Source organism: Theropithecus gelada, chromosome 4 (assembly GCF_003255815.1).
Source record: "Theropithecus gelada isolate Dixy chromosome 4, Tgel_1.0, whole genome shotgun sequence".
Taxonomy (NCBI): Eukaryota; Metazoa; Chordata; class Mammalia; order Primates; family Cercopithecidae; genus Theropithecus; species Theropithecus gelada.
This window is the reverse complement of record NC_037671.1, coordinates 119,042,216-119,068,954: the sequence shown is the minus strand read 5'-3', so window position 1 is coordinate 119,068,954 and position 26,739 is coordinate 119,042,216. Positions and strand designations below refer to the sequence as shown.

Here is a 26,739-nt window from a genome sequence, read left to right as displayed (position 1 = left end):
CCTCTTATAAATCTATATTCACTTTCTCATTTAAGCTGTTTTTGAACCAGTCAGAGTGAATTAGCCAAGACTTATCTTTATAAATTTGTGCCTGAAACATACTAATCAATATATGGCATGTTTCTCCTAACAAAAACTTATCTTGACAAATAGAGCAATGAATTCATTCTATGAAGATTATATAGATTCTTACAGATTATAAACATCTATTATGTAACGTTAGTATTGGAAACTTTCACTTTTTCTGATAACCAAAACTCAATCTGTGATGATTGGTTGATTATTAAACAAGTCCACTTGCCTAGTATCTTATTTAAGTACATTAAAAGTGGGCATTTATATAGAGCTCATTTCAAATGCCAAGCACATCTGTCTGAGTATGAAGACCAGAAATCTGTCCCTAAGTTTACCAGCAATACTAATGACCTTTTCCAAGTTAACCTCTATTTGCCTGAGTTTTGTTATTTATAAAACCGTGATCTAAATATTAGCCTTACCTACCTCAGCCACTGGAGGGAATGTAATAACGTCTGAAAATTATTAGAAAAACAGAATTAAAATACTCAAAGCTTTATGATCTTAAAAATCTTAGTCCTGGCTGGGCACGGTGGCTCAAGCCTGTAATCCCAGCACTTTGGGAGGCCGAGACGGGCAGATCACGAGGTCAGGAGATGGAGACCATCCTGGCGAACACGGTGAAACCCCGTCTCTACTAAAAAATTAACCGGGCGTGGTGGCGGGCACCTGTAGTCCCAGCTACTCGGGAGGCTGAGGCAGGAGAATGGCGTGAATCTGGGAGGCGGAGCTTGCAGTGAGCCGAGATCCGGCCACTGCACTCCAGTCTGGGCGACAGAGGGAGACTCCGTCTCAAAAAAAAAAAAAAACAAAACAAAACAAAACAAAACTTAGTCCTTTAGAAGCTCTGTGAATCAGATATATTTGAATAAAGAAGAACAAATAGCAAGTCTTATAACAGGATCAGCAAATCAATATTATTACTGCTATAATCAGGATAAAAATTGATACATTATCTTTAATAAAATAATAAAGATCAAAATGTGAATTTCATAGGCACCTTTGGTTTCAACTGAATTTTTGCTTTGTTGTGTGTTTACTCCAGGGAACCAACTCAGGATGCATTTATTGCCAACTATCATCAGGATACAAGATCTTACTGAAATTACTCTGGTTACCTTTCAAAACAGAACTGTAACCAAATCCCACTACCTGGAAATGTGCTTTTTAAACAAATATATTTGTCTGTTTTCATACTATAAAAAACTGCCCGACACTGGGTAATTTAGAAAGGAAACAAGTTTAATTGACTCAAGTTCAGCATGGCTAGGGAGGCCTCAGGAAACTTACAATCATGGTGGAAGGTGAAAAGGAAGCAAGGCACTTTCTTCACAAGATGGTAGGAAGGAGAAATGCAGAGTGAACGGTGGGGGAAGAGCTCCTTATAAAACCATCAGATCTTGTGACAACTCACTATCATGAGAAAAGCATGGGGGAAACTGTCCCCATGATTCAGTTACCTCCACCTGATCTCTCCCTTGGCACCTGGGGACTATGAGGATTAAGGGGATTACAATTCAAGATGAGATGTGGATGGGGACACAAAGCCTAACCATGTCAATATTTAAATTCATAAATGCTCATTTTTTTCTATCTCATATAGACAGTAAATACTTTTGGAGGTTTAGTCATAGCATAGTTAACATTTTCACAGGTTCTTTGTAAAATATCTAAATATAAAAATTATCTTAGAGTGTTACCTTCCTGTTCTTTTATAGAGCAGATTGCCTCTCAAAGACTGTTTTTATTAAGCAGGTAAAAAAGAGACTTTGGAGTCAGGCCAATGCTGCTTACCAATAGTGTGACTTTAAGTTACTTAAGCTTTTTTTTAAAAAAAAAAAATTATTTCCCTCAAATATTAAATAATAGAAACAGTGCCAACTTTGAGATTGTTTGACAGACTCCATGTAAGAATGTGAGTCACGTAAATCAGCAGAGAGGCCTCTCTGTGAGGGCACCCTGGGCTCTCCAGCCTGAGACAGCGGAGTATAGGAGCGTGAGCATGGGCTCTGAAGCAAGATTTCTTTAACTGCCTACTCCATGATAGGCATGGCCTTGAGCAGGCTATGAAAATTCTCCATGCCTCAGTTTCCTATCTGTTAAATGGCAGTGATTATGAAGTTAATATAGTACATGTCAAATGCTCAGGATAGTATCTGATGCATACAGCATTTCATTAAACTAAGATGCCACTGAGAGTAATATGTGCCATTATTGGTACTACTAACAAACAAAAACACTGGTAATTTGTGTTTGAAGGACATATCCTGATTTTTTTAAGATTTTTAACTATGAAGATGGCTATCTAGGAATTGGTGATCTGGTAGTCAGCACTCAATGAATGTTTACTGTTATTAGGAGTACTAGAAAATAAGACTCCCTCCCTCTGTCTACTCGTAATCACATGCATTCCAAGAGCAACCACCATGAAGAGGAGGAAAGAACTTCTAAAAATTCCTCTCAAGTGCTTCCCTCGGCACAGGTCTCTTGAATGCTGTGCTACTGAAGCTGGGATTCACATGGCTGCATCTTTGGTCAAGATGGTTTGTAGGTCCTATTGTTAGGTCTTGTTGTTTCAGGGAGCAGAATACAAAAGATGAAAAGTACTTATAAAGGAATTCCATTCTTTATTGACTCTCAAAAGATTCTAAAAGGAACCCAACTCGAAGCCCCCAAAACACTTCTCATAGCCCTTTTCCTTTTGAATTTTTAATTGCCCAATACTCCCTGAAGACTTTCAAATGTCAAATGTTCCATCCTTCTCTCCCCTTAGACTCTGGCTCCCAGATATGTATTAATGATCTAAGCTGTCTCTTGCGTCTCAGGTAAGATGCTCTTCCGTGTCCCTCTGGGTCACTAGACACTGGGGGAGCTCTCTCCAGTCCTGGGCTGAACCATGCCATCCAGGTATCTACTCTCTTGTAGGGACCGCCTCTGTATTCCAGAGGGATGTAGAACCTCAGTCCTCCCACTTATCCTCAAATTCTTCAAAGAGTTCCATCGTTCCTCTCCCCTCCTAAACCCCAGGGGTCCAGCTCAGAACTCTGTCCACACTCTACCCAAGCCTGTGAGATTATTATCATCTGCACAGCATGATATAATTATCTGTATGCCTCTAGTTTAGGCCAGAACCTCAGCTCTTGATGTTTAAACCAGGCTGCCATTTACTCAAAAACTCTTTTTGCCTGAAAGCTATTGTCTATACCATAATCTCCAAAACTCTCTTTTGAAATTCAATTTCCAGCTTTTTTTTTTTTTATTCAACAAACATTTATTGGACCCCAGGATGTGTCAGACTCTATTTTAAATATTGGAAATAGAAAAGTGACTGAGACCCTGTTCTGGAACTTATATCAGTGACAGTGATATTTTTCTTTCTGTTTGGTTCTTCATCAATAGCTCTAACTCAGGACAAAGAGGAGGCAGTGCCCTAGCTAACTGAGCAAGGGAAAACAAGGCATTTTGTATGTGGGATGAGGAAATAAATCATTTAAAACATAAAATATTATCCCACCATAAATATTTATTCAGCACACATTCTCCCTTCCTCCATATGCACATCTAATCAGTCACCAGTGGGTCCTTTTTACCTCATTTGTGGCTCTCAACTTTCCCTTTTTTTCCCTGCTGCTCAGGGCCTGCCTCTGCTGCTGCATCTTCAGCCTGAATTACTGATCATACTCCTGACGCGTCTGCCTGTTCAGTCTCCTCCTTCTCCAATGTGTTCTACCCCAGCTCCAATTAGGCCGTTTCCTATCAACACTTTTGAAAGGCTCCTCCAATGACTCTAGTGAAGTTCAGTGCTTTAATCTGGCGAGATGTCTCCTTAACATTCTACCTTCCATACTCCATTATTTGGGTATCATACCCCCATTCTAAGCTAATTTCCCACAATTTGCTCTTCCCCTAAACAATATGTGCTGTCAATTCTCTGTGCTTTTGTTCATGCCTGGAATATCCTTCATTTCCTTCTTAGCCTGGAAAAATTCCAGTAACCCTTTATGATCAAGCTGCAATGTCACTTTGTTCTCTTGAAGGTCTCCCATGCCGCAGGATTAATTGCTGTCTCCTCTCTGCTACCCCACTTCTTCACACCATTAGATAAGTCCTTATCACAATGTGGTCTAGCTTGTTGTTCATGAATACATCTCCTCTCTAGATTATGAGTTCTTTGAGAAAGGCTGTTTGTCCATCTTTGTAGCTCCAGTATCTGGCCTAATACCTGTCAATTCAAAGGTGTTCATTAATATTGGTTGATAATATTTTTACATATTTGCACACGTGCATAAGCCATATGTACCTACACACACATTAATATATCTGTATTTCTGTCCTAAATGTTCAGTAGCTGCTGACGTTTCTTTTGGAATGCATCTATAAATACAAAATTGCCTTTTATTTTAAATGGACTAATATTCTATTTGAAGGCTTTCATAGTTCTGACAGTTTTGACAGCTTGACTGTATCTGAAAGTGTATTGTTAATCTGTAACACTTGATATTCTGTACTCTGTATCTACATTTAATATGCTGTTTAAATAAGGTTCCTCAGATAGTTAAGAAGACACAGTCAAAAACATGAGTCAAAGGCAAGAACTTGACATTGCCAAGTCAAGCGATAGGATGGTTTGAAATAAGCTATCAGGTTCTCATTCTGTTTCATGATTATTATTTAATTTCTCAAAGAGGAATATTTAAATTCAGCTTTAAGATGAGAAACAACAATAATAAAATCCAAAAGATGATCATTTTAGTCTTTTTTTCTCTCGTTGTCTTTTTTTCCTCATTAGTCCATGAACTAGTATCACCAGGAAAGACCTGGGATCCTGGTTTGAAACTATGATGTAAAGAAAAGTAGAGGCCGGGCGCGGTGGCTCAAGCCTGTAATCCCAGCACTTTGGGAGGCCGAGGCGGGTGGATCACGAGGTCAGGAGATCGAGACCATCCTGGCTAACATGGTGAAACCCCGTCTCTACTAAAAATACAAAAAAAAACTAGCCGGGCGTGGTGGCGGGCGCCTGTAGTCCCAGCTACTCGGAGGCTGAGGCGGGAGAATGGCCTGAACCCGGGAGGTGGAGCTTGCAGTGAGCTGAGATCGCGCCACTGCACTCCAGCCTGGGCGACAGAGCGAGACTCTGTCTCAAAAAAAAAAAAAGAAAAGTAGAAACTGCAATAGAGTAAACTAATAAGAATTGGGTACTATGTCCTGGGTTAAAGCTATATAATAAATAGCTCTATCTTGTCTTTAACAAGCCAAAAATTTCCAAGGGACTAAACAGTTATGTTTGTTGGGTTGGGGTGAGGGTGGAGCTCATAATATAAGGTAACTTTGGCTGAGTAGAAGAATTTTTCGTAATCTTCAGTGTCTAAAAATCTAGTTAGCTTCCTAACAAAGTTATGCTTTGCACATGTAAGATTGAGCCCTTTATTTATTATCGTAATTGGTACTAAACTAAAATCTTAAAATGTAGGTCAGGTATCATTACAACAGAGGGAAGAGGAACAAATTCACTCAACAATCATGTAAGCATACAATTTCAAGATTCAAATTTGAAAAAAAAAAAAATTGATGTCAAAGAAGCCCGAGAGCAATGTGCCCAGATTCACAGAGACACGTAGTAGCAGACGTAAGATCAGAATTACTTAGAGTAAAATCCAAAATTCCCATGGCCTACAAGACTACACACCTGGCCTCTACTTATCCCAGTATCCCTCACTCCTCAACCATGCTGACCTCATTGCCTTGTCAGTAATTTTGCATTTGCTGTCCTCTTTCACCAGGAACACTTTCCTGACTTTTCACGTGGCTGGCTCTTTTGCATCTTTCAGGTCTCAGTTTAAATATCATCTCAAAGAAGCCTTTTCTGATTTCTGTGTCTAAACTTAAGATTGTAAAATAACCTTAGCCTCTGCCTACCCATATCAGGCCATCTTCTATTAGAGAACCTTATTCAATTTCTTCAAACACTTATCATAATCAAAATTATCTTTTTCACACACCTGTTATATTTTTAATCTGTCCCTTTCAATAGAACAGAAGTCCCATGACAGCAAGTGTTTTGCCTACATTGTGCTCTGCTATATTCCTAAACTCAGAAGATGGCCAGGCACACAGGTAATCATTGGTTACTGAATGAACTCAGATCTCCAGAGACTTGATCTGGTTTAACAGGGTTAGGGGAAAAGAGCATAAGACGTACAAGCTTAGAGTTTTAGGCAAGTCGCAAATGATATATGATCCTTAATTTTCTCATTTTTGGAATAGGAATCACAATGTCTCATATAGGGCTGTTGAGAGAAAAAAGTAAATAATATATGTAAAAGTGCTTTATAAATAGAAGCCTATTCCTATGCAAATCAGTGAGCCAGGGCAAACTGGCATCTGTTTATTTCTTTATCTATAAAATTAAATGGTTAGATTAACAACTCTAATTGGTCTTCTAGTTATAAATTTTTAATTCTCTCATTTGATTAAAAAAAACCTTTAAAACTCTCTGTATCAGTCCATTTTCACACTGTTATAAAGATACTACCTGAGGCTGGGCATGGCGGCTCATGCCTGTAATCCCAGCATTTTGGGGGGCCGAGGCAAGCAAATCACCTGAGGTCAGGAGTTCGAGACCAGCCTGGCCAATGTGGTGAAACCTTGTCTCTACTAAAAATACAAAAATTAGCTAGGCATGGTGGTGTATGCCTGTAATCCCAGCTACTCAGGAGGCTGAGGCAGGAGAATTGCTTGAACCCAGGAGGCAAAGTTTGCAGTGAACCAATATCTTGCCACTGCACTCCAGCCTGGATGACAAAGCGAGATTCCATCTCAGACCAAAAAAAAAAAAAAAAACTACCTGAGACTGGGTAATTTATAAACAAAAGAGGTTTAATTGACTCACAATTCTACATGGCTGGAGAGGCCTCAGGAAACTTAGAATCATTATGGAAGGCAAAGGTGAAGCAAGGCATGTCTTATATGGCAGCAGGAGAGAGCAAGTGAAGAAGGAAGTGCCAATTTTAAGCCATCAGATCTTGTGAAAACTCACTATCATGAGAACAGCATGCAGGAAACTGCTGCATGATCCAGTCAACTTACACCAGGTCTCTCCCTCAACACATGGGGATTACAGGTCAAGATGAGATTTGGGTGAGGACACAGAGCCAAACCATATCATCCCACCCTGGCCCTTCCCGAATCTCATGTCCTTTTCACATTTTAAAACCAATCATATCTTCTCAACAGTCCTTCAAAGTCTTAACTCATTCCAGCATTAACTCAAAAGTCCAAGTCCAAAGTCTTATCTGAGACAAAGCAAGTCCCTTCCACCTCTGAGTCTTTAAAATCAAAACAAGTTAGTTACTTCCAAGATACAATGGGGTACAGGCATTGGGTAAATGCTCCCATTCCAAATGAAAGAAACTGGACAAAACAAAGGGGCCACAGGCTCCATGCAAGTCCAAACCCAGGCAGGGTATTCATTAAATCTTAAAGTCCCGAAATAGTCTCCTTTGACTCCATATCTCACATCCAAGGCACACTGATGCAAGAGGTGGATTCCCATGGTCTTGGGCAGCTCTGGCCCTGTTGCTTTGCAGGGTACCTTCTCCTTCCAGCTGCTTTCACAGACTGGCACTGAGTACTTGCAGCTTTTCCAGGTGCACAGTGCAAGTTGTCTGTTGATCTACCATTCTAGGGTCTGGAGGATGATGGCCCTCTAGCTCCACTAGGCAGTGCCCCAGTGGGAACTCTGTGTGGGGGCATTCTGCTGCCCCTGCAGCAGACATATGCCTGGATGCCCAGGCATTTCCATACATCCTCTGAAATCTAAGCAGAGGTTCCCAAACCTCAATTCTTGACCCTGTGCACATGCAGGTTCAACACCACATGTGAGCTGCCAAGGCTTGGAGCACTTGCATCCACTGAAGCAATGGCCTGAGCTGTATGTTGGCCCCTTTTAATCACAGCTGGGTAGTAGGGCACCAAGTTCCAAGACTGCACAAAGCAGAAAGGCCCTGGGCTCAGCCCAGGAAACCATTTATTCCTCCTAGGCCTCTGGGCCTGTGATGAGACAGGCTGCTATGAAGACCTCTGACATGCCCTGGAGACACTTTCCCCATTGTCTTGGTGACTAACATTTTGGCTCCTCGTTACTGATGCAAATTTCTGCAGCTGTCTTGAATTTCTCCCCAGAAAATGGGTTTTACTTTTAAATCATTAGGCTGAAATGTTTGAAACTTTTATGCTCTGCTTCTCCGTTATACATAAGTTCCAATTCCAAGTTATCTCTTTGTGAATCCATAAAACTGAATGCTTTTAAGATCACCCAGGTCACCTCTCAAAGGCTTTGCTTCTTAGAAATTTCTTCTTCCAGATACCCTAAATCATCTCTCTCAAGTTCAAAGTTCCACAGATCTCTAGCACAGGGGCAAAATGTCACCAGTCTCTTTGCTGAAGCGCAGCAAGAGTCATCTTTGCTCCAGTTCCCAAGAAGTTCCTCATCTCCATCTGAGATCAGCTCAGCCTGGACTTCATTGTCCATATCACTCTCAGCATTTTGGTCAAAACCATTCAACAAGTCTCTAGGAAGTTTCAAACTTTCCCACATCTCCCTGTCTTCTTCTGAGCCCTCAATACTGTGTTAATGTCTGCCTTTTACCCAGTTCCAAAATCACTTCCACATTTTGGGTATCCTTATACAGTGCCCCACTACCATGGTACCAATTTACTATATTAGTTAGTTCTCACACTGAGACTGGAAAATTTATAAAGGGAAGAGGTGTAATTGACCCACAGTTTTGCATGCTTGTGGAGGCCTCAAAAAGCTTCAGATTATGGCAGGAGGCAAAGGGGAAGCAAGGCACCTTCTTCACTAGATGGCAGGAAGGAGAATGAATGCAGAGGAAACTACCAAACACTTATGAAACCATCAGATTTCATGATAACTCACTACCAAAAGAGCAGCATGGGGGAAACCGCCCCCATCATCCAATTACCTTCACCTGGTCTCTACCGTGACACATGGGGATTATGGGGACTACAATTTAAGATGAGATTTTGGGTGAGGACACTACCAAACCATATCACCTCTTTTGTTTATAAATTACCCAGTTTCAGGTAGTATCTTTACAGCAGTGTGAGAATGGACTAATACAACGTCCCAGCCTCTGGTAAGCATCATTCTGTCATCATACTATCTGTCTCCATGAGTTCAATTGTTTTAAAATTTAGCCCCCATAAATTAGTAAAAACATGTGAAATTTATCTTTCTGTCCTCAGCTTATTTCACTTAACGTAATGTCCTCCAGTTCCATCTGTTTCGTTACATGTGACACAATCTCATTCTTTTTTATGGCTGACTAGCACTCCATTGTATATATGTACCACAGTTACTTTATCCATTCATCTATTGATGAACATTTAGGTTGCTCCCAAATCTTGGTTATTGTGAGTAGTACTGCAATAAATATGGAGGTGCAGATATCTCTTTGATACACTGATTTCCTTTTTTTTTTTTTTAAGTTATTTATTTGGCAGTGGAATTGCTGGACTGTATGGTAGCTCTTTTTTAGGATAACAGCCATTTTAACTGGGATGTGATGATATCTTATTGTAGTTTTTATTTGTATTTATCTGATTATCAGTGATGTTGAGCATGTTTTCATATACCTATTAGCTATTTGTATGTCTTCTTTTGAGAAATGTCTATTCAGATATTTTGCCCATGCTTTTATCAGATTATTAGATATTTTTTCCTAGAGAATTGTTTGAGCTCTTTATATATTCTGGTTATTAATCCCTTGTCAGATGGGTGGTTTGCAAACATTTTCTCCCATTCTGTCTCTTCACTTTGTTGTTTGTTTCCTTTGCTGTGCAGAAGCTTTTTAACTTGATGAGATCCTATTGGTTCATTTTTGCTTTGGCTGCCTGTGCTTTTTGTGGGAAAAAAGCACAAAAACTAAAACAAAAAGAGAAACTAAAGAGTTTCCTCGAGGTTTTATTTTGGCAGTGTCATAGTATGTGGACACATATTTAAGTCTTCAATCCATTTTTATTTTTATATACAGCAAGAATCAGGGGTATAGTTTCACTCTTCTGCCTATGGATATCCAGTTTTCCCAGTACCATTTATTGAAGGGACTGTTCTCTCCATATATATATATATATTTGTGCCTGGATTCTCTCTTCTGTTCCATTGTTCTATGTGTCTGCTTTCATGCCAGTACCTTGCTATTTTGATGACTATATCTCTATAGTATAATTTGAAGTCAAGTAATATGACGCCTCCAGTTTTTTTCTTTTTGCTTAGGATAGCTTGTCTATTCTGGATCTTTTGTGGTTCCATACAAATTTTAGGACTGTATTTCTCTATTTTTGTGAAGAATATAATAGGGATTTTGATCGGGGTTGCATTGAATAGAGATTACTTTGGGGTATTATGGACATTTTAACATATTGATTATTCAAATCCATGAACATGGAATATCTTTCCATTTTTGGTGTCCTCATCAATTTCTTTCATCAGTGTTTTATAGTTTGTAGAGCTCTTTCACTTCCTTGGTTCATTCTCAGGTATTTACTATTATTTGTTACAATTGTAAATGGAATTACTTTCTTGATTTCTTTTTCAAATTGCTTACCTTGGCATGTACAAATGCTACTAATTTTTGTACATTGATCTTGTATTCTGCAACTTTACTGAATTTATCAGTTACAATAGTGTTTTGGTGGAGTTTTTAGGGTTTTCCAAATACAAGATAATATCATCTGCAACCAAGGATAATTTGACTTCTTCCTTTCCAATTTGGATACTTCTTATTTCTTTCACTTGTTTGATTGCCCTAGCTAGGATTTCTAGTACTATGTTGAATGACAGTGGTGAAAGTGGGCATCCTTGTTTTTTACTGAATCTTACAGACCCCATTCAGTTCGATACTAGCTGTGGGCCTGTCATATATGGCTTTTATTGTATTGAGTTATGTTCTTTCTATCTTCAGTTTTCTTTTAACATGAAGGGATGTTGAATTTTATCAAATAGTTTTTCAGCATCAATTAAAATGATCATATGATTTTTATCCTTCATTATGATGATATGTTGTATCATGTTGATTGATTTACATATTTTGAATATCCTTGCATACCAGAGGTAAATCTCACTTTGTCATGATAAATAATTTGTCTAACGTATTGTTGAATTGGGTTTCCTAGTATTTCATTGAGAATTTTTATATCAATATTCATCAGAGATATTGGCCTGTAGCTTATTTATTTATTTTGGATGTGTCTTTGTCTGGTTATGGCATAAGGGTAATGCTAGCCTCGTAGAATGAGTTTGGAAGTATTACCTCCTCCTCTATTTTTCAGAATACCTTAAATAGGATTGGTATTAGTACATCTTTAAATGCTTGGTAAAATTCAGCAGTGAAGCCATTGGGTCCAGGGCTTTTCTTTGATGGGAGTCTTTTTATTACAGTTTTGATCTTGTTGCTTGTTATTGGTATGTTCAGGTTTTCAATTTCTTCATGGTTCAATCTTTGTAGACTGTGTGTATCTAGGAATTTATGTATGCCTTCTAGGTTTTCCAATTTATTAGCATATACTTGCTCATGGTAGACTCTAATGACCCTTTGAATTTCTGCATCATCCATTGTAATGACTCCTTTTTTTCATCTCTAGTTTTATTTATTTGGGTCTCCTCTCTTTTTTTCTTTGTTACTCTGGCTAAAGATTTGTCCATTTTAGTGTATCTTTTCAAAAAACGACTGTTTTGTTGATCTTTTGTATTTTTTTGTTTCAATTTCATTCATTTCTGATCTGATCTCTATTATTTCTTTATTTCTGCTAACTTTAGGTTTTGTTTTCTCTTGCTTTTCCAGTTCTTTAAGATGTATCATTAGGTTGTTTATTTGAAGTTTTTCTTCTTTTTTGATTTAGGCACTTATAGCTATAAACTACCCTCTTCATACTGCTTTTACTGAATCCCATAGGTTTTGGTATGTTGTGTTTCCATTATAATTTGTTTCATGAAATTTTTCAATTTTCTTCTTAATCTCTTTATTGACTCAGTAGTCATTCAGGAGCATATTGTTTAATTTCCATGTGTTTGTATAGTCTCCAAAATTCCTCTTGTTATTAATTTCTAGTTTTATTCCATTGTGGTCAGAGAAGATGCCTGATATTATTTCAATTTTTTAAATGCTTTAAGGCCGGTTTTGGGTCTTAATATATGATCTATCCTTGAGAATGATCCATGTGCTCAGAAGAATGTATATTCTGTAGCTTTTGTATGACATGTTCTGTAAATATCCATTAGATCCATTTGCTCTCTGGTGCAGATTAAGTCCAATGTTTCTATGTTGACGTTCTGTCTGTGTGATCTGTCCAATGCTAAAAGTGGGATGTTGAAGTTCCCAGCTATTATTGTACTAAGGCCCATCTGTCTCTTTACCTCCAATAATATTTGCTTTATTTATGTGGGTGCTCCACTGTTGGATGGATCTATGTTTGCAATTGTTAAATCTGCTTGCTTAAAAAAAAGCCCTTTCTCAAGAAAAAAAAATATCAATAGAACCAGACTACAATGGGATCCACATGTTAAAACTATCCGACAAGGAATTTAAAATACTATTATTGATATTGTAAAGGCTTTGGGAAAAAAACAGAAGGTATGCATGAACAAATAGGGAATTTCAACTAAATATCAGTAATTATGTGAATAAAAATGAACTAAACACTGCATTCAAAAGGCAGAGATCAGGAGAATGGATTTAAAAAATAAATGTAGGCCAGACATGGTGGTTCATGCCTGTAATCCTAGCAATTTGGGAGGGCGAGGTGGACAGATCACTTGAGGCCAGGAGTTCGAGACTAACCTGAACCATAGTGAAACCCTGTCTCTACTAAAAAATACAAAAAAAATTAGCCATGCATGGTGGCATGTGCCTAAATCAAAAAAGAAGAAAAATTTCAAATAAACAACCTAATGATACATCTTAAAGAACTGGAAAAGCAAGAGAAAACAAAACCTAAAGTTAGTGGAAATAAAGAAATAATAGAGATCAGATCAGAAATGAATGAAATTGAAACAAAAAAATACAAAAGATCAACAAAACAGGGGGGGAAAAAGTCATGACTCGGGATGGAGAAATTTACTGTATAAACCACAAGAACAAGACCACCCAAGGCTTGACCCTCATTTTGCTAGGAACCGGAGAATCAGAGTGCTCCAGCGAAACAGCCACCACCCCTGGTTCCCCAGAGCCCACAGGGAGGTGTCATGGTGGCAGCAACTCCAACCAGCAGCAACAGATGCAGCAACTGCAGATGGAGGAGAGGCTTTGGCTGAAACAGCAGGAACTGCTTTGGCAGAAGTTAGCACTGCGTAGCCAGTTACCAACACTGGAGCAGGACGGTGGGCCTCAAAATCCAGTGTCTTCACCAGAGATGTCTCAGGATGAGAACAATGATGACCAATAGCTCACATCCTTTCCTTAACAGTGGCACTTATCACTCTCGAGATGAGTGTACAGACAGTGGACTAAGCATGGGCAGCTAATGTCCCTCGCACCACAGATGACATCCTGAACAGCGTTCATGAGATGGATACAGGTGATACTATCAACCAAAGCACCTTGCCCTCACAGCAGGACCGTTTCCCCGACTACCTGGAAGCCATTCCTGGGACAAAAGTGGACCAAGAAACACTGGAAGGAGATGGAGTGAACATAGAAGGAGAGGAGATGATGCCAAGTCTGCAGGAAGCTTTGAGTTCTGACGTCCTTAATGACGTGGTTTTGTTGGAACCTAGGCAAATGACCATATTAGTGAATCTGTTCATAGTTGTAGTTTGGGACAGTTATTGTAGTTGTTTTGGTAAAATCTTCATTTCCAATTTTTTACCACCTTATTTAAATCTTGATTTTCTGCTCTCTATTTTATATACATACACACACACAAACATAACATTTATAAGAATGTGGTAGCAGAATGTATCCTTTTTTTAGGTTTCCCTGCTTTCCAGTTAATTTTTAAAATGGTAGCGCTTTGTATGCATTTAGAATACATGACGAGTAGTTTATATTTCACTGGTAGTTTAAATCTGGTTGGGGAAATCCACAGACGTTTGAAGTAGTTCAGTGTTCTAGAAAGAGCTATTACTATGGATAGTACCTAGGGAAGTGCTCCACGCCCTCTGGGCATATGATAGGTATTATCTGATGAATTGGAAAGGAGCAAACCAGAAATAGCTTTTATTTTCTCCCTTGGACTAATTTTTATGTCTTGGTTGGAAATCACTGAGTAGGTTCATAATGTCCATGACAGAAATAAGCTTTATAGTGGTTTACCTTTATTTAGCTTTAGAAGTTTGCCTTTGCCTTAGTTTTGGAAGTAAATTCTAGTTTGTAGTTCTCATTTGTAATGAACACATTAAAGACTAGATTAAAATATTGCCTTCAAGATTGTTCTTACTTATAAAACTTGCTCCTACTTCTGTGGTGAAAACTGACCTTGGGTAGAATACTATAAGGTCATGAGTTAGCTGGAAAAGTGATCAGATTAATAAATGTATATTGACAGTTGAATTTAGCAAAGAAATACAGATAATCATGATTATACCTTTATTTTTATAGGAAGAGATTATGTAACTAGAGTATGTGTCTACAGGGATGATAATGGTTTCCAAAGAGTTTTTTTTTTTTTTTTTTTTTTTTTTTTCAGATGGAGTCTCGCTCTGTCATCAGGCTGGAGTGCAGTGGTGCGATCTCGGCTCACTGCAACCTCTGCCCCCTGAGTTCAAGCTGTTCTTGTGCCTCAGCCTCCCGAGTAGCTGGGATTACAGGTACATGCTACCACATCCAGCTGATTTTTGTATTTTTAATAGAGACGGGGCTTCACTGTGTTAGCCAGGATGGTCTGGATCTCCTGAGCTCCTGATCCATCCGCCTCGGCCTCCCAAAGTGCTGGAATTACAGGCATGAGCCACCACATCCAGCCCCAAAGAATATTTTTTAAAGGAACAAAATGAGCATGAATTAAGTCTTCAGTATAAGCTATGAAGTAAAAGTTGGTTGTGAATTAAAGTTGCACCGGCTAGCACCTCTATGTTTTAACGGTCTTCCAATATATCTAGAATAAGCCCTTATTTTCAAGGGTTTATAACAGACATAAAATCTCTTCTCCTGGCAAAAGCTGCTATGAAAAGCCTCAGCTTGGGAAGATAGATTTTTTTCCCCCAGTTACAAAATCTGAGTATTTTGGCCCTTCATTTTGGGGGAGTGCAAAAGTTGGAAGTAAGAAGTTTTATTTTAAATACTTTCAGTGCTCAAAAAAATGCAATCACTATGTTGTATATAATAGTTCATAGGCCAATCACTCACAATAATTGACTCTAAGGCTTTTACTAAGAAAACAGCAGAAAGATTAAATCTTGAATTAAGTCTGGGAGGAAATGGCCACTGTGCGGATGGAATTTTAGAGTAATAATGAAATTCTACCCAAAATGCAAAATTGGGTATATGAATTACATAGTATGTGGTTGGGAATTTTTTTTAATGTGCAGAAGATCAAAGCTTCTTGGCAGGAGTGCCTGTAATTTGCCAGTAGCCACAAATTCAGATTATATCTTATGTATCAGCACAGTAACTTTAGCTTAAGGGGAGGGTGGGAAGGTTTGGGGGGTTGTGAAGATTTAGGGGGACCATGATAGAGAACCTTATAAACTTCTTTCTCTTTAGTAAAGACTTGTCTTACATCTTGCTGTCGTTAAAGGCAGCTGTTCCTAGAATTTCAATCACTTAAGTACACCCACAAAACAAGAATATGGAGATCTTCATTTCTCCTCAACTTTAATTTGCCCAGTTATACCTCAGTGTTGTAGCAGTACTGTGATACCTGGCACAGTGCTTTGATATTATGATACTCTCTGTACTGACCTGAAGGAGACCTAAGAGTCCTTTCTCTTTTTGAGTTTGAATCACTGCCTTGATGTGGTGTCTGGTTTTGTGTCCTTGTTCCTGATGTAAAAGTGATTAACTGCTTCTTGGTTGTATTGGGTAGCATTGGGATAAGATTTTAAGTGGGTATTCTTGAATTGTTTTTATAATAAACCAATTTTATAATCTTTAAATTTATCAGCTTTTTACATTTGTGTTCTTTTCACTCAGGGCTTCTTAGATCTACCTATGGTTGATGGAGCACATTGATTTGGAGTTTCAGATCTTCTAAAGCAGTATTTGTTGTAATAACTATTTTCTAAATATAATGCCTTTAAAGGAAAAATGAACATAGGGAAGTGACTTTGCTATAAATAATGTAGCTGTTTTAAGTATTCATATTAAATAGATGCCTTCTGTATGGAACATGGCAGAAAGACTGAAAAATAACAGTAATTAATTGTGTAATTCAGAATTCATACCAATCAGTGTTGAAACTCAAACATTGCAAAAATGGGTGGCAATATTCAGTGCTTAACAATTTTATAGTGTTGGTGTATGTGAGAAATGAGTGGTCAAGTGAATTTTATCCTTGCAAGCATGTTTTTATAAGAATTGCAGTTGTGCCTATCATAACAATTGTTTTCTGTATCTTGAAAAAATATTCTCCACATTTTAAATGTTTTATATTAGAGAATTATTTAATGCACATTTGTCAGATAGATAGATAGACAGATAGATAGATAGATAGTACCAATGTTACCTTTTTATTTTTTGTTTTAGATGTAAGAGCATGCTCATATGTTAGGTACTCACATAAATTGTTACATTATTTTTTCTTATATAATAACTTTTTGTTTGTTTATGTGGTTCAAATATCTTTCCTTAAACTCTTTTTTTTTTAAAAAAAGAAGTGATTGCTAATGGGTTCAAGGTTTCCTTTTGGGCTGATGAAAATGTTTTAAAATTAGATAGTGGTAATGATTTAAGAATATGTAAATATAACTAAAAATCACTGAAAAGAATACAATTTATATAATGTGAAATATTTACCAAAAAAATCAAGGAAAATTATTGAACCACAAAAGACCCCAAATAGTCAAAGCAACCTTGAACAAAAAGAACAAATCTGGAGGACTCATACTATCTGACTTCAAAATATACTACAGAGTTATAGTAACAAAAACAGCATGGTATTGGCATAAAAACAGACATATAGACTAATGGAACAGAATGGAGAACCCAGAAATAAATTCACACATTTACAGTTAATTTATCTTTGTCAAAGTTGTCACATACACACAATAGGGAAAGGATAGTCTCTTCAATAAATGGTTTTGTAAAAACTAAATATCCACATGCAGAAGAATAAAATTAAACCATTATCTTACATCATATACAAAAATAAACCCAAAATGGGTTAAATGCTTAAACATAAGCCTGAAACTATAAAACTGACAGAAGAAAACACATGAAAAATGCTTCTTGACATTTGTCTAGACAAATGTCAATATCTAAAGGACAATAACTTTTGGATATGGCACCAAAAGCACAGGCAACAAAAGCAAAAGTAGACAAATAAAACTGTATCAAACTAAAATCTTCTGCAAAGGAAACAATCAATGAAATGAAAAGGCAATCTACTTAAAGGAGAAACTATCTGCAAACCATGTATAAGTGGCTAATACCCCAAATTAAACACAACTGAGTAGCAAAAAACCAAAAACTTGATGTAAAAATTGGCAAAGGACCTAAATAGACATTTCTCAAAAGAAAACATACCAATAGCCAAGTTATATAAAAATATTCAACATTACTAATCATCAGGGAAATACACATGAAAATCACAATGAAATATCACCTCATACCTGTTAGACTGGCTGTTACTAGAAGGACAAAGGCAACAAGTGTTGGAGAAGATGTAGAGAAAGGAGAACTCTCATACACTGTTCGTGGGAATGTAAATTGGTATAGCCATTATAGAAAACAGTATGGAAGTTCCTCAAAAAATTAAAACGAGGACTACTGTATGGTCCAGCAATTCCACTTCCACTTCTGGGTGTACACCCAAAGAAAATGAAATCACCATCTCAAAGAGATATCTGCACTACCATGTTCATTGCAGCATAATTCACAATAGCCAAAATATGGTACCAACCTAAGTATATATCAATAAATGGATAGGTAAAAGAAGGGAACATATATAGAAAGATAAATAGATAAGCACACATATATAGGTGTGTCTATATGATGGAATATTATTCAGCCTTAAAAGGAAATCCTACGATTTGTGACAACATAGATGAACCTGGAGGACATTATGCTAAATAAGCCAGGTACAGAATAAAAATACTGCATGATGTCACTTATATGTAGAATCTAAAAAGCTGAAGCAGAGAGTAGGGTTATTGCCAGGGACTGAGGTGGGGAAAATGGGGTGATGTAGGTCAAAGGGTACAAAGCTTTAGTTATGCCAGATGAACATGTTCTGGAGATTTGATATACAGCATGATGGCTATAGTTAATAATATCGTATTATGTACTTGAAATCTGCTAAGAGAATAGACCTTAAATGTTCTCACTACATGCTCATAACTATGTGACAGGATGGATATGTTAATTAACTTAATTATGATAATCATTTTGCAATGTCTACATGTGTATCAAAACATCACATTGTATACTTTAAGTTTATTGAATTTTTATTTGTCAATTATGCCTCAGTATGGCTGAAAAAATATATACTAGAAATAAAACACAGTAACACAGATGCAGACTACCTTCAATGGGCTCATTAGGAGACTCAATACAGCTGAGGAAAACAATCAATGAACTTGAATATAGTAAATAAAAATTACCCAAACTGAAAAATAAACAAAAAGAATAAAAATTTATTTCAAAACTGCAGAGAAAATAAAGAATTGTTTAGACTAACAGAAACTGAACATCATTTTCTGTAGAATTGCACTAAATGAAATGTTAAAGTTATGCAGAAGAAATATGTTATCTGACATAAACTTGTGCCTACACAAAAATTAAAGAGCACTTGAAAGCACGGTGGCTCACGCCTGTAATCCCAGCACTTTGGGAGGCCGAGGTGGGTGGATCACCTGAGGTCAAGAGTTTAAGACCAGCCTGGCCAACATAGCGAAACCCCATCTCTACTAAAAATACAAAAATTAGCCAGGTGTGGTGGCTTATGCCTGTAGTCCCAGCTACTTGGGAGGCTGAGACTGGAGAATTACTTGAACCCAGGAGATGGAAGTTGCAGTGAGCTGAGATCATGCCATTGCACTCCAGCCTAGGGATCAGAGCAAGACTCCATCTCAAAAAAAAAAAAAAAAAAAAGGTAAATATAAAATTTTTTAAACTTATTCTTAATTGCTCTAAGAGATAATTGTGTGCTCTGTTGCTGGGTAAAATGGAGTATGCCTGCTCCACTTTGTCTTTCCAGCTAAATGCAAATATAAGAGATGGACAGAATGCAAGGAATGTTTGACAATGCAGGTGTGTTCAGTATGGAAATCATAAAGTTGGAACAACTATATGAGAACTCTGAAAAGTTAATAAGAGCAGTGAGATCATGGAAGAAGCATAGAATTTAAACTGCTATCAATCTGGCACCATTTCTCCCTGATCTGAATACAAAAATGTAGCATGAAACCTGGAACTGGGCACTTAGATAAAGAAAGAAATCTAGGAGTGGCCCCCTAATACTAGCACACAGAGTAGAAAAAAGAAACTCACAATGCCCAGAGAATGCAGATACCAATTAGTTTTTATTCTGCCATGTGATCTCTTATATTACAGCCCCAAAGCAATCCTGTGGGGACAATGGCAGAAGCCACCACAGAAGATGGTTTGAACCAAATCTCTAAGACAGGAAATTTTCCCCTCCAATCAGAGAACTCCAGTGCCTTTTTTCCCCTCTGTCTCAGTCCTTGCACCACTTAACCCCAGATGTGGATGCAATTGCAAAATTTTGTGAGCATGTAGGTTAAATAAAGCCCCAGCTTTCTGACTGTAGGACCAAATAGAGGAGCCCTAGAGAATAAAAAAGCTTCTCCAGACATGGAGAAGCTCAGCAAAGCAATCCTAGAAATTTGCTTATAAACACCTGGGCTCACCCCTAAGTTGTACATACATGAATCTGATCATAATCAGTATACACAACACTTTAAAAGTGGAGTTAACCTGGGATCCCAGAGAGAACAATGATTGGTGTACACATGGAACACATGGAAATAATCTCAAAGTTTAGCTAGCATTGGAATTGCAAGTCATAGAAGGTGGGTTAGAATTTGCAGCCTGAACTCAGACCTGGTCAATTGCCTCCTAAAACAAAAATATCCACATATTCATAATATTTTTAAAAGGCCCCCAAATCTCATAATATTCAAAATGCCTAAAATACAAACCAAAATTACATGGCATCTAAAGATCTGCGAAAATATCAAAAGGAAAATCAACATATACGAATATTAAGGTAACAAAGATTTAGAATTATCTAATATAGACTTGAAAGCAGCAAGATGTGGTAGCTTACACCTGTAATCCCAGGACTTTGTGAGGCCAAGGCAGGAGGACCACTTGAGCCCAGGAGTTTGAGGCCTGGGCAGCATGACAAGACCCCATCTCTACAAAAAAATTAAAAATTAGCTGAGCGTGGTGATGCGCATCTGTGATCCCAGCTGCTCAGGAGGCTGAGGTGGGAGGATCACTTGAGCCCAGGAGTTCAAGGCTGCAGTGTCCTATGATTGCACCACTGTACTACAGCCTGGACAACAGAGCGAGACCCATCTCTTTAAAAGAAGAAAGAACTTGAAAGCAATTATTTATTATTATTATTGTTATTATTATTACAGATACTCCAACAAACAATCATGAACACAATTAAAATCAATAGAAAGCTAAAAACAACTCAACAAAAAATATGCTATAAAGAATTACAAAATGACAATAAAATTTAAATTTAAAAATGACAAAAAATGTGGCAGCAGAAAACTCATTGAATAGAATGAATAGGAGAACACAAACAAAAAGAAAACTGGAGTGCAGATATTAATACCAGACAAAACAACTTTCAGAGCAAAGATCAACAAGGATCGAGAGAGACATTTCAGAATCATAAAAAGTTCAATGCCGCAAGAAGACATTATAATCCCAAATGGGTATACACCTAATAACACAGCTTCACAATACAAAAAGAAAACTGACAAAACTTGAAGGAGCAATAGACAAATCTACAATTATCATTGCATATTTAGACACTGTTATCTCAGTAACAAATAGAACTAATGGAAAAATCAGCAATAATACAGAAAAACTGAACACCATCATCAAAAACCTGGACAATATTGACACTCATAGAACACTTCACTCCGTAACAGCAAAATGCACATTCTTCTCAAGAGCACAAGGAACATTCACCAAGGTAGACCCCATCCTTGATTTTAAAATGAACCTTAACAAATTTAAAAGAACAGAACTCACACAGAGTGTGCTCTCAGATCCTAATATAACTAGACTACAAACCAATAACAGCAAGACAACAGAAAATTCCAAACCTTTGGAAATGAAACAGCACACTTCTAAATTATCCATGATCCTATCGGGGGAACTACCCCTGATAATTCAATGTAGGTTCTTTTCTATTTCCCTAAGTGTTGGCTGGTCTGAGAAATAAAAGGAAAGAGTACAAAAGGGAGAAATTTTAAAGCTGGGTGTCCAGAGGAGACATCACATGTTGGCAGGTTCCTTGATACCCCCTGAGCTGCAAAACCAGCAAGTTTTTATTAGCAGTTTTCAAAGGGGAGGGAGTGTACGAATAGGGTGTGGGTCACAGAGATCACACGCTTCAAGGGCAACAAAAGATCACAAGGCAGAATGTCAGGGCGAGAGCACAATGTCAGGGTGAAACTAGAATCACTAATGAACTTCCATGTCCCGCTGTGCACACATTGTCATTGATAAACATCTTAACAGGGCTCAAGAGCAGAGAACCAGTCTGACTAGAATTCGCCAGGCTGGAATTTCCTAATCCTAGCAAGCCTGGGGGTGCTGCAGGAGGCCAGGGCATGTTTCATCCCTTATCTGCAACTGCATAAGGCAGACATCCCCAGAGCGGCCATTTTAGAGGACTCCCCTGGGAATGCATTCTTTTCCCAGGGCTGTTAATTATTAATATTCCTTTCTGGGGAAAGAATTCAGCAATATTTCTCCTACCCATTTTCGGTAATAAGAAAAATATGACTCTGTTCCACCCGGCTCCCAGGCAGCCAGACTTTAAGGTTATCTCCCTTGTTCCCTGAAAATTGCTGTTATCCTGTTCTTAAAGTGCCCAGATTTCATATTGCTCAAACACACATGCTTTGTGAACAATTTGTGCGGTTAACACAATCATCACAGGGTCCTGAGGTGACATACATCCTCTACTTATGAAGATGACGGGATTAAGAGATTCAAGTAAAGACAGGCAGAGGAAATTACAAGAGTATTGATTGGGGAAGTGATAAATGTCCATGAAATCTTCATAATTTATGTTCAGAGACTGCAGTAAAGACAGGCTTAAGAAATTATAAACGTATTAATTTGGAGAACTAACAAATGTCCATGAAATCTTCACAATTTATGTTCTTCTGTTGTAGCAGGACGGGCCGCAGACGAAACCTCTCAGACAGCAAGTTGTAGAAGGAAGGGCTTTATTCAGCTGGGAGCACCGGCAAGCTACCGTCTCAAAATCCGAGCTCCCTAAGTGCACAATTTCTATCCCTTTTAAGGGCTCACAACACTAAAGATTTCATATGAAAGGGTCGTGATTGATTGAGCAATCTAGGGGATACGTGACAGGGTTTCATGCACTGATAGAGAGAAACAGAACAGGGCGGGGAGTTTCACAATGTTCTTTTATACAATGTCTGGAATCTATGAATAACATTAGTTTCTAAGTTATGAGTTGATTTTTAACTACTGGGTTTAGGCCAGGAAGGCCCAGGCCTGGTTTTGGGCCTGGCGCCGGGCTGCCTGTCTTTGATTTTACTTCCTTGTTTTTTCCTTAAAACAGATACTGAGTATAAAACAATATAAAACAATGTTACAGGGTCTTTTTCTTTCCTCACTGTCATGGCTTCAGCAGATCCCTCCATTCGGGGTCCCTGACTTCCTACAACAATCCCAAGAGGAAACTTCTAGGAAAATTAGCAAATATTTTTAACTGAACTTAAATGAAAATACATCATACCACAATTTGTGGGATGTCATTAAGGTAGTATCTAGAGGAACACTTTGCCATGTACTTAATGTGGTCAGCATCATTCTGATTATAAAGTGAGACAATGACATTCAAAGAAAGGAAAACTATAGACTAATACCTCTTGTGAAGACAGATGGAGAGTAAGAGAAAACAAGTCAGTGTCCCCATAGTTCCCTGAAGGGACAGGACCACACTGAAGAAGAGAGGATTTCTCTGAGCAGTCTGCTGTTGCCACTTAGAGAAGCAAAAGAACTGAACCAGATCTCCATTCTTTCATATACATTATCTCCCTTTATCTCAATCAGAGGAATTTCTAAGGGGACCACAGAAGATTGACACTAAACCCAAAAACCAGAGAAGATGGACGGATACAGAGTAGACTATGTTTAAGAACTGCAGGCATATTTAGTGTGGAAATCACCAACTTGAGGGACAATGAATGAACCAACTATACATTTGATCACTATAGGCCAAAGAGTTCATCAATTTCTGCACAGCTTTAATCGAGGACAGTTCCAAAGGCTTTGGATTTATGCCACGACAGTTAATACTTACACACCACTTACTTGTGTCAAGCCCGTGTCAGCACTTTAAAAATACAATTTCACTTAAGTATTCACAATAACTTTACAAGGCTGAGTAATATTACTATTCCCATTTCACTGATAAGGAAACTGAGGCTCAGAATATTTAAGTAGGAAAATCTTTTGACTCTAAAACCTCCAGAGGCTCATCCCTGAATAGCTACTAACACTGTTCTCCACTCACCTCATACCACCCAAAAGAATTAAATTATATCTTTTACAATTTTTTTAATTCTGACTGTCCTTACAAATCTTGGTTAACAAAAACAATAGTCCTGCTGTTCTAAAATCGCTTAGAGCTATTGTCTAGGCCAGAGAGTAAAATGGAACTTTGTGTTTGCAGTTCTTCTCTCAGAAGTGTGCACACGTCTGTTCACCGGCAGCAAGCAAAGCCCCAGGTACTTTGCATGAGGATTAAAGTTTCTTTTGAATAAAAATTTTGGTCAGTAAAAAAATATTTCAAGCATTGTGAGGTCATTGGTGCCACATACACTGGGGTTTTAAAAGAACTTACAGCTTAAAAGCAAAGTAGAAAAAGCAAATTTTTAAAAATGCATAAAATTGTTCACTGAAACTTAACTCCAATTATTATTTTGGGACTTTGAGACCTCTGTAAAATCCGTGCTTCCTCTCCCCAGTAATTTTTGAAGCACTCAGTGGTAACTCAAAAACAAGTCACACAACCTCCTTAAAGCACCAATCATGTTTTTCTTTCCAACTTAGATCAACGTGGTGGAAAATGCAAGTGTCCAATATATGCCCCCTAGGCCTCTTCCTAAGGCTGGAGCTAGGCAGGGACCTCTGAGGTCTCCTGGATGCTGCTGCCACCCTGGGATCTGGGCAGAGTTTGCAGCTGCTTCTCTTGCTGCCTGTGTTTCTCAACATGCTGAGATGGGGGCCAAGTACTGCCTGTGCCCCAAAGCCTTACAGAATATTTGGTACCAGTGGCTCCCTTCCTTTCTATTTGTAGCCCTAAAGTGCAGGTTTAGGCACAGATCTTAGGGCTTGAATGAGGTCATTCTTTGCATTAGACATCTCATTAGCCTTTCTCACCTTCTCCTATTACCACATATTTGCCTTCCTTCACTGAAACCTTACTGTTTTTCTTTCCTGTTATCCACCTCCCCACCGGGTTTCATAACCCACCTTTTAACTTGAGACCTGGGCTTCATTTGGAAGCCATCACTGCATAAGTGCAAACGTTCTGATGTTTTCACTGGGTTCTGAAACCCAGAGTGGAGAGTGGGGATCCTAGTTGCCTCTACTGTGTGCAAGTGATAGGCTGTTTGTGTAGGTCAGCTATCTTCTCAGAGGGTCTTCTATTAAAAGCACATAATTAGAGCATGCACCATCCCACCAAGAAGTCCCTAATGGAACACGCTCTTCCCTCTAGGTGACTACTGCCACTGCACATCCTGTGCACCCTCTAGGGTGCAGAGCCTGTGAGTCATGGCGCTTTTTAGATCTGCTCTACTTCAGGCTTTATGACTGTAGGGTGGAAGTAGAGGCTTAACAGGGTTTGCACTCTTCTTTTGAACTCCAAAACTACAACGACAGCCTATCACGGGGTTCTGATAGGTAAAATGCAAGAGCAACAACGATCAAGATAATTTCTCATTTTTTAGAAGACAACCTAGAAACCATGCTCTAATTCTCATATTCAGAGCAATTATGAATATATTTACTTAGGATTATCCAACATCATAAATCTAATTCATTTCAGCAGCTCCACGGGAGCCCACCTGAAGGCCCCTTGCCTTTCTGTCATCTGACTGCCAAGCCCTGTATCTTCAGGCCTGCTATGAAGTTTTGCTCTCAGCTCACTCCTAATTCTCCCCACTTCCAGAGGTCACTCTGACTTTGAACTCAAGTGTGTATCCTGATCAGACCTCCCTTTCTCGCATGGGTCACTCCAGCCTTAATGTTTTGTATAGACCCTGCTTCAATTTCACTTTCCCAAATGAATTGCCATGGTTTGAAATATATGTGTATGTTTAGCTTCCTCTGCACAATTGCCTCTTCAATGCCTCTTCCTTCATGCTTCCCTGGGTCTATTACTCATCCTCCTACCTCTGTTCTGGCAGCCGCCCTGATAGCTCCACTTGCTCCACTTTCACCCCCTTTCGAATTCATTTGAGAATATCCCATCACCTTTTTTTCTAGTTATTCCTTCTGTACCACTTGTTCTTTATTTCCATCCTGTTTTTAACAAATGTGTCTTTAGACTTTCATGTTTAAAACAGAAGAGGCAAGCAAACTCACCTTCATTATGTGCCAGGGGCTTTCCAAAGTTCTCATTTAATATTCTTAACTATTTTATAAGAGAGCAATGATTGAGCGGATGAGGAGGCTTGAGGTTTATGGAAAGAGGTTTAACAAACATGTCCAGGGTTGCATAGCTGGTAAGGGGTGGAATTTAGATTTAATCAGATGTATATGATTCCCAAACTCCTGTTGTCTTTTCCTCACACAACACTGCCTTCAAAACATTATTTATATTAACAAAATTGAATTTTAACCAAAAGTAGCCAGAGACATTCATATGTTTGAGTTCTATTCGTAGTCCAGTGCAGTATTTCAAACTGCACAAAAGTGATTGCTTAGCAAACAATTTCTTAAAATCCAAGGTCTTAGGCATGGAAAGGACCTGAGAGACTATTCTATGTCTTAGTTGAGGAACTTAGGAACCCTGGGAGATTGCATAGGTTGCAGTGCTGAGCTCCAAAAAGTCAGGTGTCCTTAGAAAGTGAATCACAGTTTTTACCATCTCACACCAGTTAGAAAGGCGATCATTAAAAAGTCAGGAAACAACAGATGCTGGTGACGATGTGGAGAAATAGGAATGCCTTTACACTGTTGGTGGGAGTGTAAATTAGTCTGACCATTGTGGAAGACATCGTGGCAATTC

At 38.3% G+C, this 26,739-nt stretch overlaps 1 pseudogene; it reads left to right on the top strand.

Moving 5' to 3' along the window:
- The first annotated feature begins 2,501 nt into the window (after nucleotides 1-2,501).
- LOC112622645 overlaps nucleotides 2,502-26,739 on the top strand; it is a 59,200-nt pseudogene continuing 34,962 nt past the window's right edge.